This window comes from Mustela erminea, chromosome 19 (genome assembly GCF_009829155.1).
Source record: "Mustela erminea isolate mMusErm1 chromosome 19, mMusErm1.Pri, whole genome shotgun sequence".
In the NCBI taxonomy this organism is placed as follows: Eukaryota; Metazoa; Chordata; class Mammalia; order Carnivora; family Mustelidae; genus Mustela; species Mustela erminea.
In genome coordinates this window covers 21,556,264-21,577,334 of record NC_045632.1, presented here as the reverse complement: position 1 = coordinate 21,577,334, position 21,071 = coordinate 21,556,264, and the positions used below count along the sequence as shown (strand labels likewise).

The following is a 21,071-nucleotide window of genomic DNA, read 5'->3' as shown; positions in this document are numbered from 1 at the left end:
TCAAAGCTGTTTGGCGGGTGAGATACACCTGTGTTTGCAGAATAACAGGTATGGAAGCCAGTATAAGCCCTGAGCCAGTGCTCACCTGGTGTCTTCAAAGTGCCGGCCCAGTTGTCTGGGTTATGTTAGAGACGTTGGAGAGGCCTGTTTTGGGTGGAAGGTCCCATGCCAGGAAGGTCTTCGGCGAGCTGTCCTCTGTCTAAGGAATGCTCCTTGGGGCTCCCTGCCTGGATTTTCCTGCAACCAGGGCAGCTGGTGGAGACTCTCTCATCCCATGGAGCGCTGCCCCTCTCTCCCTCTCTCCGCCTCCTCTACGTCACTCCCTCTGGGACTCCTTCCATGGGCACCCAGTTGCGGTCCAGGCACACCCGACAGACTCCAGCTCCTGAGACTTTCAAGGACCCCACCTTTCCATGTGCCGTTCTACCCTCTGCTCCTCAGGCAAACTGCTACTCTTTCTTTAAGAGCCAAGATAAGCCTCATGTCTGCAAAGTCTCCCCCGATGCCCCATGGGACATGTTCCTCCTCAGAGAACTTTCCTTGCACTCTGCATCTTGATGACTGGCATGTGCATCTCCCTCCTTTGGACTGTGGGTTCTTCCAGTGCAGGCTTCCCTCTGGGTGGGCCTGGAGTGCAGTGGATGGGAGTCAACTTTGGTTGTGTGTCAGCTATTTCTCTAGCCCCCTGACTAGCTGGCTTGCTCTGCCCTGGGGAAGGCTGGAGGAGCCCAGTGTTGGCTTTCAGATGAATGGGGCTCATCTCTAGAGACATAGGACAGATTGTTATTTCCCAATCATGTCACTCACTCCTGCCCCAGGACGTTTGCCCTTGTTGTCTGCCCTGTTAGGAATGTCCTTCCCTCGAGTCCTCTTGTCATTCAGTTCTCAGCTCACAGGATGTCACCTCTTTCGAGAATGTCCTTGAGAATGTCCTTGATCATCCACTCTAACGTTCCCCTTCATCCGTCTAAAATTATCAGATGTATTTTATTTTTATACTGTTTTCCCCTCCCCTCCTCCAGAATGGAACCTTCAGGAGGGCAAGGATCTTGCCTAGAGTCAAACAGGAGCCATCAGGAGGGAGTGACTGCCTAGAGTCATTAACACTGGTCTCCTCATGCTGGACTACTTCATACCCTGCCTCTCCATACCCACCCTTGTCTGCCAGGTCCCCAGGAAGGGACATCTCCCCTTCCCTGCTATCACCCCAGTCAGGATGCTCTCAGCTTCATAATCCAGCCATGCACTCCCCCAGTCATGCACACAGCCTCTGTTCCTTCAGGATGGTACAAAGCCCCTACCGCATGACCCCAGAAGGCAGCACAGTGCTTGACACACAGAATGAGCCCCAGACCCTGCCCTCCATGGTCCAGGCATCCACACATACATCCAACATGCTGGAGTGCTGGAATTTACCAGGAAGAAAACAAGGCAGTTCCCGATCTTGTCACTATTTCCATCTCCCATTCTCTCCAAGATCTGGGAGGCTGAGAATGTCTGGGAACACAAGAAAGGGTTGTAGATAAACTTCACAAACCAAAACAAACTTGATATGAAAATACCTGGTATACCAAGATGACATTTATCAGGTCGATTATTTCAGAAAAGAATTTGGGGATTGATAAGTACAATAAGCCCTAGTATGATTATGAGGGTTTACATAGAGATATATGGTGAATAGATAACTCTTTCTTCCCTAGTCCAAACTCAGAGGATTCCGACTTTAGCCTTGGGATTGCACCTGACCTCTTGTCCATGCTGGGAGCCACAGAAGACTCACTCCTCCCGTTGCTGCTGAGGGAATAATAGCACTTTCCAAAGTGCCTCCCAGTTGACAACAACCTCCCTCCAGGCAATGGCACTGAGTTACCTGCTGAGGGAGGTAGCCTTGAGGGTGGTGGGCATGTCATTCATGTTCATGGAGGCATGGTGGGCGGGGCGGGCACCAGTGCCCGGCTCTGGCATTCGATTAGGGCTAACTCTGTTCTCACCAGTATTCTGACATTTAAAAATAGAGGTTTCCCATGTTTTTAAAGCAGAATCTTATGCTTATCTTGAAAGAACGAGGAGATGTGGCCACACTAGGCCTATTGTTCTCCAACAGAAGCTGAGCAGCGTTGTCCCCGACAGGTGGGTCCCTGGCTCCTGCTTGCTCTCGTTCCCACCTGGCCAGTACAGTAGGCATCAGTCTTTGACCCTGGTGTGCACCAACCATGCTTCCCCAGCCACGCTTCCACAATCCAGCGGCTTTGGGACAAGGTCAGGTTCCTCCCAACCGCACATTTATTCAAAGGCTTATGTTATATCTTGGGAAAAAATATGCATTTTCCATGTTACTAGGTAATATGTCCATGTGTGTTTTAAGGAAACTTTTTTTTTTTAATTCCTAAAATCTGGAATCATGTGTCGCTCCCTCTGGGAAGATGTGCCAGACTGTCCTGAGGCTCCGTGGGTCCCGGCAGCGCTTGCCCTGGTGGGCTCTCCACTTCACAAAAGAAATGTAGGACTCTCTCAGTACTGCCGCTCAGCTGATCTTGCCCTCCTTTTCAGAGCCTTCTGAGTGATTTGTGTATGACCACGTTTTATAAAAATCAGAAATTAAAAGCCTTGCTTTCAAATGCTGTTAGTTTTGCTGGGTTACTCTGGCCCTCAGGGGACACACGGCCCTTTGGGTTGGCCAGCAGTGTGTGTGTGTGGGGAAGGGGCCATTCCCCGTGCTCACGTGTGGCCTGGCCAACTGGTGACAAGAGCTCAAGCACCCCACACTTGGGTTGCACAGGGCTGCCCTCGGAAACTTTCGTGGGTTATGGCTTGTGAAGGGTTCCAGAGAGTTCAGACACAAATCGATAGCATGCATTACAAGAGAGTGTGAGCTAACAAAGGTGCTGCTGGGTCATGCATCTTAAAACAGCTTCTTGGGGACTTTAATTGTCGGGATGTTCGGGAGAAGAATATGACCTTATGGGGCATTTTCCAGAATAGAATAGTCTATATATTAAAAGGCAGCAAATGATTCATAACTGGTTGGCGGCTGGGCCTATGGGCCCATGTTTCCCATGTGGATTTTTTTCTCTGCATTGCAAACTCTTACATTAAATTGTGATAAATGAAGAGTGGGGGCTACTCATACAAATCAATGACTCTAGTGTGTGTGTCATTAGCCTGAGAGATGCAGGCAGCGGTCAGTCCCATAAATCATGTGATGATCTGCTGTCGGCAACACGATGCGAGCAAGCAGGCGCATTAGGGAGGTTAAGGAATGAAATTAATCTGTGCATTTTCCTCTCCCCCCTTCCGCCTTCCCCATCACCTGGTCATACGGAAAGAATTAAAATCACATGATCCGAACTAAACCAGCTCCAGAACAGTAAATTGGTTAAGTTTGACTTCACCTTTCAACTTCGAGTTAATTATGTATTAGGGGATTAATTTATTCACAGGCACTGAGAAGGCAAATGGAGAATAGGGGAAACCTGCCAGGGCCTCTCATCCAGGTGCCAAGGTTATTAATTGCTCTGGCTGTGCCATGAGCTATACCTGGGCAGCTGCGGGGCGGGGGGGTGCTGTCGGATCGTCCTCGAATGTGCTAGTTGGGTCCTGCTCTGGGGCTGCCACTGCAGAGAGTCCGCCAGCCCAAGGGTGGCGCTGTTTAGGATTCGGTGCGGGGGAGAGAGGAGATGGAGGGGCTGATCTGGGTCTGCACAGATGACTGTGATGCTTGGTTGTTGGACCATCCCAGAAGCCTAGCCTGGAAGGAGCTTGTATGAAAAGCCCGTAGTCAGATCTCACCCAGAGTGGGAACTGGTCTCTCCAAGAACCCCTAGCCTTGGCATAGACACCTCCAATGAGTGGAAGCTCCCTACCCTCAAAGTTGGCATTTTGCAGAGCCGGACTCTGACCTGGACACCTCACGCCCCTCCTCCACTCGGACCTGCACACCTGCTCTTCAGACACCAGAGGACAGCGATCGCTTTCTCTGCACGGTTCTTGGAGGGCCCCTCGAGCAGCATCCTTCCCAATGAGCATCGCTCCCTCCTCCGATGCCCTTCTCAGGTGGCTCTGGGTCCCTCTTCCGTGGTGTCCCTGAGCCCCATGAGACAGCTAGAGGGACAGCAGTTCTCCAGAACTGCTGGAAATGGGGAAACTGGGACGGAGAGGCAGGGTGGCCCGTCCTTTCTCAGGGTCGCTGGTGATGGCCATGGATTGCACAGGACCTGTGTAACTGTCACGTCTGATCACACACAGAAGTCCACTGCCTGCACGGGGCTGTGTGAGAGCAATTCACAGAAAGATTTGTCTGTGTGGAGTTCAAATATGAGGATGCTGACTGGATTCAATGCTGACCTTTTGCTGATAAAAACTCACAATGCTCGACGTGAATGGTGGTAGCATTGATGTTTTCTGTGTGGCTAGCACTTTGCAGCCTACTGAAGGCTTTCTCATGCTATGGGAGTATGGTTTCATCTTCCCAACTGCCCATGAGTTGAGGCCGAGGACCCCCACTCAACTCCAAAGGAAATGGAAACTCGGGTCTGAAGGAGTTGCCTGAGTGCAGGTGGCCCAGAAGTGGCCCGGTTGCCACAGCAGCGGGTTGCTCTGCCCAGGAAGGATGAGGCTCTGTAGGGCTTGTCTTGTGGTTCTTCCTGCTCAGACTCACAGGTGGAAAGTTCTTCCAGCCTAAGTGTCCTTGTTCATCTCTAGAGGCGCAATGCACCCCCAGACCTGAGCACTGCATTCCAAACGTAAGTTTAAAAAAAAAAAAAAAAAAGTTGAGCAAACATCTGAAAATTAAGAGTTTACATAAAATACAGAGATTACAGTTTCTTTTGAAAACTCATGAAATCTGGCTACAGGTTTGACGTCCCATTGTGAAGGTAGTAACTCTTGCTTAGAGGGGCAGAAGCTCCCAAGACTTACCTTGGCCAGTAGACCACATACAGATAGGGACCCAAGGAATGCCTCATCTTGCTGCCCGATGACCTGATGACCCGTCCCTGAACCCCCTCTGTAGGCCACTGACCATGGAGGCCTATCCACATAGCCCAGTCTGCCTTTTCCACCAATGCCTGCTCATCACTGTCTTACTTCCCTCTTTCTTGTCCAAGCCCTTCTTGGCCTTCACATTCAGTTTAGGCTGGTTTACCAGCCCCTCTGTGGACCCCCTTTGGCCCTCTTCTTCTTAAGATCAAACAGGACTTCTCAGTCAATTGACACAGGTAAGATGTCAGAAGCAAAAAGGCCCTAAAGTTAATTTTTTTCAAATGTTTTATTTATTTGAGAGAGAGAGAGAGAGCATGAGTGGGGGGGGGGGAGTGGCGGAGGGACAAGTTGAGTGGGGAGCCCCATACAGGGCTCCATCTGAAGACCCTTGATCCCAGGACCCTGAGATCATGACCTGAGCCAAAGTCAGACGCTTAACTGGACTGAGCAACCCAGGCGCCCCAACCCTGAGGATATTTGAATCAACCTTCTTGTCTACAATAAGGAAACCAAAGCCAGACTGACCCCTGGTCAGCCCATGTCATGACCCCATATCCATACTTCTCGGGGCCCCCGTGAAGCCTTCCCCGCGTACACTGCTGTTAGAATACCCTTCTTGCCTACTCATTATGTTTTAGTTCTGGCTGGAAAAAACACCAAAAAAGTACAGAGAATAGCCAAATACTCAAGTCCTCAACATCCAGAATGAACAAATATTAACATTTGTCGTATTTGCTGCAGACATTAAAAACCACCATTGTGAACCCTGTCTTGGTGGGGGGCCGGCTGAGTGACACATGGATGGTTCCTGACACTACACCCAATCCCAGCCCATTCTCTCTTTCTTGACGTAGCCATAGTGCAACTTGGCTGTACCTGCCTGTGATCCATATTCGCACATGGGGGCATACACGTAACACACAACACAGAAGGACGTGCACATATGTGCTTACACATGCACACGCATACACTCAACCCTTAAAATATACATTGTGTGGTTACATGCAAGCACCTAAATTCACATAAATCTTTTGCTTTTTTTCATCCACACTGCATTTTTTAAAGGATTTTATTTATTTATTTATTTATTTATTTATTTATTTAAGAGCCAGAGAGTGAGCACAGGTTGGGGGAGGGGCCGAAGAGAATCTCAAGCAAACACCAAGTTAAGCACATAGCCCTATGCAAGACTACATCTCATGACCCTGAGATCACAACCTGAACCCAAACCAAGATTTGAACACCTAACCAACTGTATCTCCCAGGTTTCCCACCCCCATCAGCATTGCATTTTGAGGTTGATGCACACCACACCTGGAAACCAGCTTGAAAGCACGACATTTCATAAGGGGTACATCATCTTATCTCCCCTCTCCCCTTTTCGTAGGCATCTGCATCATTTCCGACTTTCCACTGTCAATGACAGTAAAGTTCCAGCAATCCCATGCATCTCTTCTGGGGCTCATAAATGAGGCTTGTTCTAGAGCTTTCCCCTTTCTATAGATGTGTCCTGGATCTCTCTCCCTAAGGAGACAGGGGCGTTTGGGGGCCTGCAAGGGTCATGAGTGAAGGTACCTGACACTGCCTCCAGCCTGTCCCTGGGCACTTTTCCTGGAAGTGCAATCATACTATTCTCACTTCCCCCCTGAGTCTAGCACAGGCTGGGCACAGGGACATGTCTCCAGCTGGCTGTGTCCGCACGCGCCAGCCCTGGGGAGCCCTAGCCCATGGCCTGTTCATCCCGGGCCCATTAAACCTCTCACTTTGTATTTCCTAATTCCTTTAAGAAATCCCAAACCTGTCTCCTTGGATAGAAATAAAATAAATGCAATATCTATTGCTATCGCTTAAACACAAATTATAGTATTTTTTTATTAAATACTCTGTTGTCAAATGCTTGACATTCCTCATAATAGATAAAAAGGCAACTAAAACTAGTTATTTTCCGTTACCTTAGAGGCTTGCAACGTAGTTTGTAGTGTATTTACTTGTTAGGTTCTGCTTGTCGCATTTCATTATAAGCACGTGAATTATTTTCCCTATTAAATTAAAATGCACGCTCCCCTCCCCCAGCTACCCTTGAGCTATGAGAGGTGAAGGTCTGGAAGATGGGGGAGTGGAGGAAGCCACCTGGTGCTCAGAGCTCCAGCCCTGCCCTAGTACAGACACCACGCTTAGAGATGGGGTCCAGAGACCACCCCCAGTGATCCCTGTCGGGGGGTGGGGTAATAGCTTCTGGTACTACCTCCTCTGGCCTCCTCTGGCTCAGCAAAGGCCTATTGTATACACTCTCTCCTGCCACCTTCATAGCAGTCCTGGAAGGTGGGTAGACTGGGTTTACTGCACCCATTTTACAGATGAGGGAATGATCCTGAGAGATGGGGCTTTCACATTGAGGTCAAGTTGAGGCTACAGTCCTTCTTGCACCTCCACCCCCACCAGGTGCTGCTGTGCCTTACGTGCCGGGTCAACCGTCTCACGGGCAGTGTGCCTTCCTCTAACCCAACAGCAGCGGCCGTGTCTGAGCTTACAGGAGTGTGATCCAGCCTTCAGCTCCGATGAGGCTGGGGCTCTCCCATGGCAGAGGACGTGTCTGTGTTTGTGTGGCTTGGTGAGTGCAAGAGCCGAGGCTCCGGCAGGCTCTGTCTGATCTCAGATTCCAGTTCAGAAGCAGTAAGGAGATAAATCTAAACTCTTTGAGGGGTCATAGGCTCCTTTGGGGATTTGATGAAATCTATGCCCCCCCTTCAAAGTTGGGGGTGGTGCACATTTCTCACATGAACCGCATTTGACATACAATTTTGGAGGCTTCACAGACTCTCTGTTGGCCATCTATAGACCCACACAGGTTCCTGTGTTCTACATCAGAAAGCACCCTGATGAGAGGTTGGTATTACCTCCTTTTGGGGTTCACCTCGCCTAAAGGAACTGGAATGTGACCAAATTCTCTGCCTGCCACCCTTGCACCCCTCCTTTCAGAAAAAAACCCTTTCTGGCAGCTGAGTCTCCAGAATTGAAATAGGCACAGTGCAACCGGAGTGAGTGGGGTTTGTTTCAGTTCTGGGACAGGACCTGCTATTTTCTGGATCCAGGAGGGCTTGGAGGATAATGAGCCTAAGCACCGGGCTCAGATACTCCTGCTAGCTCAGGTACTCCCCGCTCCAGCCACGGCACTTCTTTGGAGGATGAGTGGAATCCATCAGGTCCCTGCAAGCCTCCAAGGCTATCCTTTCAAGAGCCCACACAGATGCAGTGCCTGGTAGGAACCCACAGGAGCTCAGTTTGCTCCTCTGCAAAATGAGACAGATCTTCTCGGAGCACATGCCATATCAACAAAAGGGCTTTGCCTCTTTCGTAACAGAACACTGTGCCTGTTTTTATTTCTCTACCTGCATGTTTAGCCTGTTGGTCTCTGGTCTGACCTGTTCTTGCTGTTTAATCTTACAGAGAACATCCTCAGGATTTCTGCTATCTTGATGTGTCTTTCAACAGCAGCCACTCCATCATTTGAAAGCTTTGTAACAACCTAGCACCTCTCATCTGAGGCTGCTTCCCTAACACAAATGCTTCCCAGCGCTGTGCTGATAACGCTCGGCAGTGCAGGGAAAGAGGGAGCTGATAAGGCCACATGCACATCAGAGAATTATGCCTCCTCAACCCAACAGCCACCTTACCCTGGAACCAAATCAAAGTGCAGGGGAACATCTATAGGTACTTATAAAAGGGGAGATAAAAGAAAAAGTACCTCGAAAGTCTTTGGGTGGAAAAGAGGAAGCCAGACAAGAAGGATGTGGTAGACTTGCATGGATCCCATTGGGGTCCCCAAACTGCCACCCAGACCACCACATCTGAGGCATTGTCTTCGTTGGCCAATGGGCATGGATACAGGAGTGGGTGTGAATGGAAAGAAGAGGCCAAGGAGAGAGAGGAAGCTGGCCAGCCCTTTGGCAGACCCTAAATGTTACTTCTGCCTCACCCATTTGGAAACCCACTAGTTTAGGGTGGGTGGCTCTATTTTCTTTGGGGTTTTCCTCACCACCGCTCAGATCACTTACAATACTTGAGGGTAAATAAAGCCCATCAGAGATGAAAGAATCAGGACTGGTCATGTCAGAAGAGAGGTGAAGCAGTGAGGTAATGAGGAGGAGGGAAGACATAGGTAGATGGTGTGGAGAGAGCAGAGATGGAATGGAAGAGGGGGGAGGGCAGGGGTCCAGGAACTAGGAAGAGCATCCCTCAAAGTCCTTTCCCAGAACCCTGGGGGAGTTTTAGACCCACAACCGGGAGCAAGGTGTCCAACTACAGACACTGAAATGGAGTGCTCAGCAAATGTTCTGGATTATCGGGGCCCCAAATCACAGCCCCCAGGGTCTCACATCTGGTCTTCTTCCACAACCCTACCCATCCCTGTCCCAAATTTTCAGCCCAGTAAGGCATTACTGCTTTCCTCAAAATCAGAATTCCCATCACATCTTGGTCAAGTGCCTTTGCCATCCTTCTGGACACCCAAGTGCCTTTTTGGTTGCAATCACATATCCATCACCCCTGCTCTCATTTGTAGTTACAATTGTCTTGATGCCCTCTGGGACTAGAGCTGGTTGGCTGCTGCTCCCAACATTCTAGGAAGCTCAGCCCAGTTCATGGTCTCCTTCCCATACCAGAAACCCTACTCTGCTGGCAAGGTCTCCCTCAGGAAGGGTTGCTCAGAGCCCCTGGGGTTGATGAGGTAGAAACTACCCATCTTGGAGGTGACTTCTCATCCCCAAGGCCATCCCAGTCCTCCCCTGAGATGCAACATTCCCTTGGAGAACATCTTGATGTAGATGAAGAGCGCTACGTAAATCAATAAATCATAAGTCTGTTGGACGGCACTTAGAAAGGTAAATGCATGTGTGTGATTCACTCGGAGAACCCTCCTAAAAAAGATAATACACTCAATATCTCACCGTGCTGACATATTTCAGCTCAAATGATAATGGGTCAGGATTGAGCAAAGCTTAGAGAGTGAATTACCTTTTAGCCATCGCTTCAAGTTTAGGGTTGCAGTCACCAACAAAATCAATGTCGAAGGATTCCTGTTTCTCAGGCAATTCCTACAGTGACTCTTAATGAAATAAACCATTGAAGCCTTTTAATCAGGGCACCTGCCTGAAAGGAGGAAGCGATTGGGAGGAGGCTGGGGCCCTGGGGACCTGTTTTCCCCTTACCGGGCAACGCATGAGTGATTCTTTAATTGTAGTAATGATGTGCTTACCCTGGACCTAGCTGCTCAGGCAGCAGGAGGCTGCAATTCTCCCGGGCACAGAGCTGGCATGACCCCAGATGGGGCTGCGCAGGTCTCTGAACAGGGCTGGATCACCTGGTGCCATGGCACTTAGGGGTTTGTTTTACTGGCAGACACGTGACAAATCTCTACTGAAAGACAGCCCTGCAATAAACAAGCCCTCTTGGGATCTGAATTCCCAGGGTTAGTGCTACAAAAGTGGGCCCTGAAAATGTGAGTGTTCATGGGCTTCCACCCCCACATGTGCTCTTCCTGCCTCCCCTACCTGCCTCTCTCTCAAACATTAGTTCGTGTCACTTCAGGTATTTCTAAATATTGGGAAACTTTAGGCCATTCAGGAACATCGAGGTTGACCTAGAAGTTCTCCACAAAAGCTTTCTTTTGTGCCCACTTGTCCTCAGCAGGCCGCGTCTGGGGCTTGCCTCTCTTGCATTCACTCCTCCTTCTTTGGAGATTCTTCCTGATTTTCTTTGGAAACCCATGCTTCTCTCACTCCTGTGTCTGAGTGCACTCTTCTTTCAGCTCCATGTCGGGCATAGGAATCATGCCTGAGCCAGTTGGCACAGCCTTACCTCAACAAATTCATCCTGTCAACCAAGACTTTTGGGGCAAGTGATGAAGATAGGCCTGGTTCCCCTTTTGAAATCAAACTCGGGCCTACGGGTTGTGCCTTTGCTCGCTGATTGTCAGAAGGAAAGCCCATCTGAAAACGTGACCCACACAAAGAAAGTTGGGCCAAGAGGCTGAGGCCGTGAATCCAACTCCTCTCTTCACTATCTGAGGCTCTGTGTCCAGCCACCCCCAAGCAAGAGCTTTTCCGATTCTTCAGTTTGTGAGTCAAGAAGTTTTCCATTCACTTTGGTCTCTCTCTCCTTCCTTCCTTCTTCCTTGCCCCCACTTCCTTCCTTCCTTTTTTCCTTCCTTCTTTCCTTCCCTTCTTCCCTTCCTCCATCATTCCCTTATTTTTCTTTCTTTCTATCACAGGCAATCAAAGAATCCCCGGATTTCCCCCACCTACAAGGAAATAAATCATGAACATTGTGAGAAATGGCTTCTGTCTGTCTCAGGAGGAAGCCTTTCCAGGAAATCCACAAAGGAAGGACCCCAAAGTGACCATGACATCAGTCCATGAGGCTGTTGGTTTCTGAGGACTAAAACATGAATTTTACAAAAAAACTTTAAATAAGCCCTATGAAAGACTTTATGACACAGATGGGGAAGGACTTGATTTTCTTGGAAAACGATATGAAAAAAATGCCACCCCTGTAGCTGGTCATGCTGAGAGGCACATAATTTCTCAAAGTCCCATTTTTTTGATGAACCATAATGATTGATACAGAGAGGAGCTTTAGCCATGGATAGCTTGGCTGCAGCCCTGGTGTGCTCAGAATGGCCAAGAATGAGTCTCCCATCAGCCAGTACCCCCTTACTCCTCCTGTGAAAGACCCTTAGAGTAGAGGTCCTTCGAGTAGATCTGCTCATATACAGGATAACTGGATCAATGGGGAATGATAAATAAAGTAACTGGGGACAAGCAAGACAGAATGTTGGAAGGAGCCAAAGTCAAAGTCCCTTGGGTCTGGGTGGAGGTCACCTTGACATCAAAGCATGAAGACCCCAGTGACCACCACCACAGACCCTCTCTTCTGGGGCTGGTGCCAACAGGATCACATAGCACCATGGAGGCATAGCCACAGACCACATGCATTCAGCTTGATCCTTGAGCAGAAAGCGGGTGGGCGCCCACCGCCCTTTGTCTGCCATGGTGATGTATGGCTGTTGACACGACTAAACAAAGGTATTATTAGTAGATTACGTCTGAGAGGCTGGACTCGTGCAGAAAGAGGGCAACAAGAGCCCTGGGCCTCGCTCAGCTCCCAATTACTCCACAAAAGCCTAAACCACCAGGTCAGGGATAAAAGTGAATAAATGTTTCTAAATTCTTATCTTAAACACACTTAAGCTTAAAGCTATTTAACTGGGGCTTTAAAAGCATGTGAGCTTCGTGGAGCCCAGCTACCTGCCTCATTCTCTTGCTCTTATTTTTGCTTTTATCCTTTTAGTCTTGAAGAAGCCTAATTAGAAGCTTGAACAGGGCTCTCTCTCCCTGCCCTTAAATCAGTAATTGGCTTCAGTGCAGAGACTGTCAGGAAATTAACACATCACAACATGACAGCTGTTAATTTTTTCTCCTTATTTGTCATATGAATCACCGCTGATTTGCCGGAGTGCATAACAAATTAGTGGGCTGTAATCAGCGGTCTCTCTTCTGTGAGCTGCACCTTCTCTTTTTTTTTTTCCTCTTTTTCCCCCCTCTCTCTCTTTTTCTCTCTCCCCCTAAAGTCCATTACTTCACTGCCTCAGCAGAGATGACGGTTCCTAGGTGTGTCATTGTCAATAAATCAGAATAAGCAAATGCTAAAAGCACAAGAAGCTCTTTAAACTTTGATGAAGGCTTTTAGTTACATTTTTAAACTTACACTCATAACTGGAATTTTTTTTTTTTTAAATTGTCACTCCCTGGTAGTGATAGACTGTCAGGTTTCTAGTCATTTCCTCATCCAATGTGCCAGGGAAGGTGGAGTTCCAAGTGTCATTTGCACAAGTTCTGGCTGACGGAGAAGGAGGTGGAGGAGGTGTTATGGAAGGCATGGTGGGGGTGGGGAGATCGGAGAGTCTGACAGGGTCAGACCAGGGGTCCTTCCTTTCGGAGTGAGGGATTGGGGAAAGAGGCGAATGGAAGAAAGGTGAGGGGAGCAGGCAGAGCAGGAGGAAGAGAAATGGATTCTGGAACTTTATCGTCTTCAACCTTTCTAATTTGACTCATTGTCCTCTGTGTATAAGCCATCTGAAAAGGGGTGTGAACCTTTGTGAAATGCCCTCGAAGTGGTAGCCCAATTATGGGTTCTGGGACTTTATTCCTCCCTTAGCACCTTAGGTCGTTCTTAAGACCAATATTTATGGTGTCTGAGAGGAAGGGAGTATGAGAAGGGCGATAGCAATGAGGTGGCTTCACAGTGCAGGATTCCGTCCCAGACTCTGAGATTTGGCAGACAAACCGGGGTTCTCTGCACCTACACTGCGATGCAGAGGGAGAAGGAGCTTCTTCTCAGCCTGGACCTTTCTGGACTGATAAATCCTTGTCTTTACAACTTGAGTCCGTAGAGAGTCAGTGGGAATTTCACTGGGAGCACAGTCTCTTAGGGCTCTGTCATCCGGTACTCATGGGTATTATTAGACTGACAGTGTACTGAAGGGTATTATAGACTGACATTGAACTGAAGGTGAAAAGATTTCAAGGTAAAATTCACCCTTTATTTCTTCTCTCATCTTCTCTGTCTCTGTCTCTCTTCCTTCCTTCTTTCCACTCACTCACCCTTCCATTCTTTCTTTTATCCATCCATCTACCATCCATCCATCCATTTGTCCATCCATGTATCCATACATCCATCCATTTGTCCATTTGTATCCATGTTTCCATCCATCCATCTATCCATCCATCCATCTATCCATCCAGTGTGCCTTTCACATGAGCCCAGCATGTGAACAGTGGGAGGGAGTAGAGGATGGGTCTATCTCAAGATAGGACAAAGGTAGGAAAATCACAGCCTTAGAAAAGTAAAATCCCAGTCCTGCTGCTGCCACTCCACCATACCACCTCAGGAGGAAGAGTGAAAGAATCTTACTCCTTTAGTCATCACATCAGCAAATGAGTTATTCTGTCCACCATATTGATCTTATTCACCTCTTTCTTAAGAATTAGTAGAATGACTTTCTGATGTTGAATTCTACTTTGGTCACTTGAAAATTGGATTTAGTTCAGTTTATCAAAGACTTTGCTGGGACTATCGTGCACGAACTCTAGGAACCAGAAATTCAATAAATTAGGGTTCAAGATTAGAATTAGAACATGTGTAGTTAGAATTAGAGCATGTGTAGTTAGAACATGGGTACTTAAAACAAAAAGCACTGTGGTAATTTTTTAAAGTAAAATTTTACTGTGTTTGTTTTGTTTTGTTTTGTTTACCTGGGGTTTGGGATATATGTCCCACTGCTATTATGTCTTCTTCCTGAGAGCTGAGATGCCCCATCCTAAGAGGCACAAACCTGCCATCCAAACATTAGCCATTTAAATTGAGGTCTTACTGTGAAAGTCACTGAAGTCATTTAAATCTTTTGGAAATAAAACAACTGTCCTTTTTTCCCTTTTTACTCGTGATAATTTATACACATTCAATATGTTTAAATACAGTTCAATATGCTACATCTTATAAAAATCTCTGCTGAGAAAATTTCTCTCTAATGTCATCTTATAAGCTTGAAGAAAGGGTTTTTAAGCAAAATACCAATTTTACAATTATTCTGTCAAATCCTAATTTAAGAAAAAAAATCATTTACCCATCATATGACGTGGAGCGAGTTTCCCGATAGAGACTTGGATTGACAGTAGTGAAGTACAAGCTTCACGGAAGCAGCATATGTGGGGAAGCAGCTCCCCAAATGTGGGGAGCTCTGCCATTCCATGACAACCCAGGCCCACCATGGCTGGTTTTGGGAAGCTGCCACAGGAGTAGGACTTGTGGGCACTAGGCTCCATAGGCTGGATGCCTCTGGGCACAATGCAATGTTTCTAACATTTAGAGAGAATCCATTGAACTGATGAGTTCCACTGTTTGCTAAATGGCTCTCAGGGACAACCACTCTTTTCCCAGCTCATAGGCACCTCTACGGTACATGCTGACTATACCTGCCTCCATCCTTGCTATCCCTGACCACCAGTCCTCTAGATGCCAGATTTCCCCATTCCCATGTACTATGCCTACTTTTCCCTGACTGCATCACTGGTGTCCTTTTCCTTTCCAAATTTATATGGAAGCCCTGTTTTTGATAAACCAACCCCCTTAATTCTCCCTTATCATTTCAATGTCTTTGTTCTATAACTGAAACTGTGGTCTCAATGACACATTCTGGGGACAAGCTTCCTCTGTAGTCCTCTATGGTGGCAAATGTTCATTCTTCTGCACCCAGTGTACAGTAGGATCAGGAGTCATCCCTGAAGATAAGCACCATCTGATGGTGTTCCTCTCTACCTCTTGTAATCCCTGGGCATTTTTCTCATTCACCAGTACCAGGATAACCGAGTTAGTGTCTTCCCTGAACTCCTACCTATTATTGTCATTGGGAATGACCTCAGTCTTAACATGGTTGACCTATCACCCATCCCTGACACCTCACAGTTGATTGATCCATCTGCTAGTTTCCAATGGCTTGTATATCACACATTTCAGCCATTCAGGTGAATAGCCATGTCCAAGTGGACTATACCCTTGTCCTTAAAGTCTGACTCTCTCAAATCTTAAATCCTGGAGGTATAAAATTCTCAGGCCCAGAGTCCTGTCTTAGCTCTTTTGCATATTTCCTCATTTACACATTTTTACTCTATTTTACTGGGATTTCTGGGCCATGGATGCCAATGCTACTTTCCTTCTTAGCAATTCCTTCTGCTTTGTTTTTTTCATCTGCTTTTCAAGTTCTTTTTCAACCATTCTCATGTGATTGTCCTCCATGTCACATCTCTTTTCATTGTCCATGACCCACCCTCACAGAATCCCATTCTTGAGTTAATCCATTTCCCCCCCTTTACTTCCACTCTAGGTTTAAGGGCAATGCTGGAGAAAAATCACTCTTCTGAAAGTTGGAGGCCCTATAGACACAAGGTATCTAGGTTCAGCTGAGCCTTCCACATTGTGTACCATTTCTCTGAGTTTTCTCACTCAGCTTTCTCTCCAGAGCAAGAAATTATCCCAATTGAATATTTTAACATTTCTTTATGGTTTTCCAATCTCTTCCTTTCCACCTTTTTCTCCCATCACAGATGGTGGGAAAACCTCCTTCGTGTATGGGAGACTGATCTCCCCACTTTATCTCTGTTCCACTTTCATTTTATCCACTTCCACTCCCCAAGTATCTTTTCATGGCTTCACTACTTTCTATGTTTAAACATGTTTATATCTCCACCAACTTAATAAGAGAAAATTCCCCTATATCCCCAAGCACATTTTTGCTCTCATAACCAATCAAGTTTCTAGTTGAGGAGTTTACACTTGCTGGCTCCACTTCCCCCTCCATTCACTCTTTAACTCATTGCAGTTGGGCTTCTGCTCCCTCCCTCTAAAGGACACCCTCTCACCAAAATTGTCCAAATACTTGCAGAAAAAAAATGCTTTTCAGTTCATAACTCACTTGATTTTTTCCCTCCAGCATGAAGGCATAGTTAGCTCTTAGTTTGACTTTCAAGATAATCATATCCTCTTGGGTTTTTGCTACCTCTCTGGCCATTCCTTTTTGGGTTCCTTCATAGTCTTATTTCTCATGATTTTTACATTAAATATGTATATTTTCCTTGGGATTTCTTTTTTTTTTTTTTTCTTTTTACACTTTACATACCCTGTTAACAAGCTTGACCTCTGTTTTGGCTTTAAATATGAGCTCATATCTGAATCATCTGATCATTTATCTTGGATATCTTTTGACTATCTGCAAAGTTAACCTGCCATCTCTCTTCCCATCTTTAGCTGCCTTGGGTTCTCTGTCTAGGGATCAATAAACAGAGACCATCCTGAATTCCTTGCTCCCTAGTACAGCCATTGTCTGACCAATCATCAGATTGTGTGGATTCCCATATCTCTCCATTCCAGCCATTTCCACTCCCATGACCCCAGTCTTTACTACCATTTTCTCTCACTTGTTCAATATAAAGCGTCCATATTGCTAGCTTCCAATCTAATATGACTTCTACACTGCAGCCAGAATCACCTTTCCTGATGCAAATTTGACCTTGCAGCTCTCATGCCTAGTAACTGCTGTGGAGTCCCACCATCCTGAACGTGTTTTCAAGAACCTCTATGATGGGACTCACCTGCCTCCTAGGGTGACATCAATCACCACCCACACCACATGTTATAATCCAGAAATACTGAACTCATTCCATTCTCTAAAAATACTAAAAATTTATCTTATCTCCAGGCCTTTGCTCATGCTGTCTCCTTTGCCTAGGACAGCTTTGTCTGCAGTGTCAGTGAAATGCTCCCTAAATCTGTCTCCTGATTCCCAGCCTCACACCCCAAAGAATGGGGCCTGGAAACATAGCAACCTGATGTTGCAGCTCATATCACATGACCTTTTTGGCATGTCTGTTGTCACACCAGGTGCTACTGCCAGGTAGACAATACACTGTGTCCAGGCAGAATCAATATGCTCAGTGTTGTAGCCTGGCACCCAGCACAGAACCTCGCCCTGGCAATTTCTCTGGGCACATCGGTCAAATGCCTTAGCATTTGATGTCCATGGTGACGCACCTGGGTGGACCTTTCTACTTCCTGAAAGTCAGTCGATACATTGAGCTCCAGAGTTTGGAATTAAATTTACTACTCAAACATCTTTCAGTTTTTATCAGATTTTGTAAGACAGCTGAGTAAATGGAAGGCTCTCTGTACTCCAAGTAAAAGCTTGTAAGTACCTAGGGTTATTTCTCTCTGCATGAAGCTAACCAGCTGGTGGTTTCCATCTCTAAGCAGATGTCTGGCCCTGTGTAGACCCAGCAGGGCTGAGCCCCAGGGCTACACCCCTTACACACACACCCCCGCCCTGGTGTTCTGAAGAAGGCTTCTCAGTTAGGATCCTTTGCAATTCAGCTGTTGCTGAAAACTTGAAGTCCATGGAGGCAAAAGCCAAGAAATAATTTCCAGAGCAGAGCAAAGTGAACTGAGGCTGGCAGGAGAAAGAAAGTCAGCCGTTGGGCAACATCAAAAATCAGTCTGTGCTGTTCAGGCAAAAATAAACAAAAGCACACAAAAACCAAACAAGACAGAAATGCTCATTAGCTGGGCCGACCTGACCCGGGCCACCCACTTTGCAGAATTCACCAAATCCTTGCAGATTCACCCCACGATGGCCCGCCCTTCCCCATGTTCCCCAGGGGTAGGCAGGGCACCAGAGTGGAAGAAATACCAGAGCGAACTAGCGTCACCCCTCCCAAGCTGCTCAGGAAGGGGCATCAGCAGCAAGGCCAGCTGGAGGCCAGGAGTGGGCAATTCCCTGCCTGCTGCCTCGGTTTCCCCTTGGAGAGAGCAGCCCATTTTTCTTTGGCACATTGACCCTCATGAGTGTGGAATGGAGGTTGGGGCAGATCAGTGACTGTGAGGAAGGGCAGCATTCTTTGAAAAGTTGTCTTCAGGTTTAGCTATCCCTTTATAATTAAAAAACAAACAATTGCTTTCTTTCTTTCTTTCTTTTTTTTTTTTTTAAAGAAATCACAAGTAGATGGAGAGGCTGCCAGAGAAAGGGAGAGAGATAGGGAAGCAGGCTCCCTGCTGCGCAGAGAGCCCGATGCGGGACTCGATCCCAAGACCCTGAGATCATGACCTGAGCCGAAGGCAGCGGCTTAACCCACTGAGCCACCCAGGCGCCCAAAACAATTGCTTTCTTATTAAATTTTATAGCAAGTGAAGTCCAACGAAAGCGTCTGGCCTCATTGGGGTTGGGGGCACAAAGATATGGTCCTTGTTAGCCCCTGCGGTGGGCAAGGAGATTTCACTTATTTGTTTACTGAGTTTTCTGTCTTCCCCACCAGAGCGGAAGGGTGGAGACGTGCACATTTTTTTCATCACTATGTCTCCGACGCCTAGACCAGGGCGAGGAGTGTGTTTGTTGAGTGAAAGAGAGAGTGAATGAACATAAGCCCCACTGGGTCAGGGACTATGATTGAAGTACCTTGCCAGACACAGGGTAGACGCGCTCAGCATCTGTTGTGCATTGTTTATTAAAACCGAACATAAAGGAAAGGAAAAAAAAAAAAAACTTCTGAAGAAGCTTTTCTAGAATAAGTCTCGTGTTTCCCAATTGAGACATTGAGGCCCAGGGAGGCCAGGTTTGCCTGCAGCCTATGAGCTGTCAGACACTCATGAGGCTGAGTTCTCTGAGCCTAGGTGAAGGCCCAGCTCAGGGCTTCTCAGGGCTGGGGCCCTCGGGAAGCCCGAGCCCTGCAGTCACTGGGGAAGCATGCCTGGTGTCAGAGTCCTAAGACCAGGCCTTCTGGGCTGCCCAGCAGTGGAACGGAGACCTCTCTTCTGGAGCTCTCCACCTCATCTCAGCAGATGCCACACATCCATTCTCCTCTGTGGCCCCCAATGGTCACCTGCTCACTAGTTTTCTGGAGTATGGACACAAGGAAGCCTGGACAGGTGTCAGGTGAATGGCCAAGACACAAACACAGGAAAGATTGTGGCCTTGCCTGGAGAGGCCCTAACCAGTGGACCTTGGTTTTCAGCACTTGGAAGAGCTGAGAAGACTTTTGGCAGCTTAGGAAAAGGGTGAACTCCCAGAAAGTAAACCTCTCCCGTCCAGGCTGGGCTCGAATGCCCCCCTCTCCAGGAAGCCTTTGTGGTCCCCCAGATCTCCAGACACTTCTCAGTTTCTTCCTTCTCCAGCAGGTTCGTCTCCTCTGCCTGGGGCCATGTGTGCTTCATGACTAGGACACGTTCTGTCCTCCTCTGACCCTCTTGTGCCCAGCACAGTTCCTGGCTCCAAGGAAATATTTGTGACAAGTGCACAAGGCCTCTCAGTGTCCTCAGGACCAGAGAAGCAAAAAGAAACCGAAGATACTCTTTAAGAGGCTCAAGGACCACAGGGTGAAAGACAGTGAAGGTAAGGGACAAGGATCAGCAAGGAGCAAACATGCCATCTTTGTCCTTTCTAGTCCTTGGGACCTCGAGGCTGCTGGACACGGTGAGGTCAGCTCTTCGCCCTCTCCGCATCGTGTCTCCTTGGTAGGTCAGACCTCGTGTCGTATTAAATGAAAAGGAGTGAAAAGATCAGATGTGAACAAGGTGAATAAGAGGAGTGTAAACCTTTGCTCAAAATGCCGTGTGCCTGATAAAAGTAAAGGCTATTTAGTCCACCTCTTGTTTGCCTCAGGTGTGTGGGAGTTGTTTGTGTGAACGCGGCCGAGGAATGGTCCTCAAATGCCGGCAGGGCTGGTCTGAGTCGGGGCTCAGGATATCAGAAGTGAGGGTAGGGAGACAGGACAAGGCTGTGGGCTCTGGCTTCTCTTCCCTTCCCCGTCTCTCTCCTCCTTACAGGTCATTGTAGGGTGCATGGGTTGGGGCCCCTGGGAAGCTGACTCTTAGGGAGAACCTGGCTAGTGAGTGCTGTTGTGGGCCTGTGTATGGCAAGGAAGCAGGACCGGGCAGAGGAGGGAGCCAGGCTGTAATGCTTCCTTAGAGGAAGGCCTCCACTAACCTCACCAAAAGGTCCGAAGACAGGAGGACCTTCCAGGCATCCAGCTGTGGGGTAAGGGTGCTGGGTCCCCAGACACCCTGCCCCACCCCCAGCCAGTCAAGCTTAGAGGCCCTCACCTGGGAAAGGCATGACACTTGGCTGGCAGTTGAGGCTGTGTGCTGGGGCTCTCCCAACAGCTGGGTGAATATGTCCTCTACTCCTGAAGGGGCATCTGGGCAGTCCATTTCAGCATGGTTTAAGGACTGTCTCCAAACTCTCTAAGACAATTAGGATCCCTTAGTATCCCTGTTGTACAATCTATTTTTGACGTCTGGCTACAATATCTATCATTCTTTTAAGTGTTAAAATCTCACATGTCTCCTGAGCATAATGAGACTGAAGTAATGGGATGATGGGAAGGAGACATGTTGGGATTGACAGGAAGAAGTGGCAGGGAACGAAAATGGAAAACCAGTGGTAATTCTCTCTTACCTGTTCCCTTTTACCCCCAACACACTCAGCATGCCTG

General features: G+C 47.7%; 1 long non-coding RNA gene across 1 annotated transcript in view; it reads right to left on the bottom strand.

The window, feature by feature from the left end:
* Positions 1–1,419: 1,419 nt before the first annotated feature.
* Positions 1,420–21,071, bottom strand: part of LOC116579910 — a 51,710-nt gene continuing 32,058 nt past the window's right edge. Inside the window, exon 3 of the long non-coding RNA XR_004281453.1 lies at positions 1,420–1,497. This is a non-coding gene — a long non-coding RNA (uncharacterized LOC116579910). The remainder of the gene's footprint in view (positions 1,498–21,071) is intronic.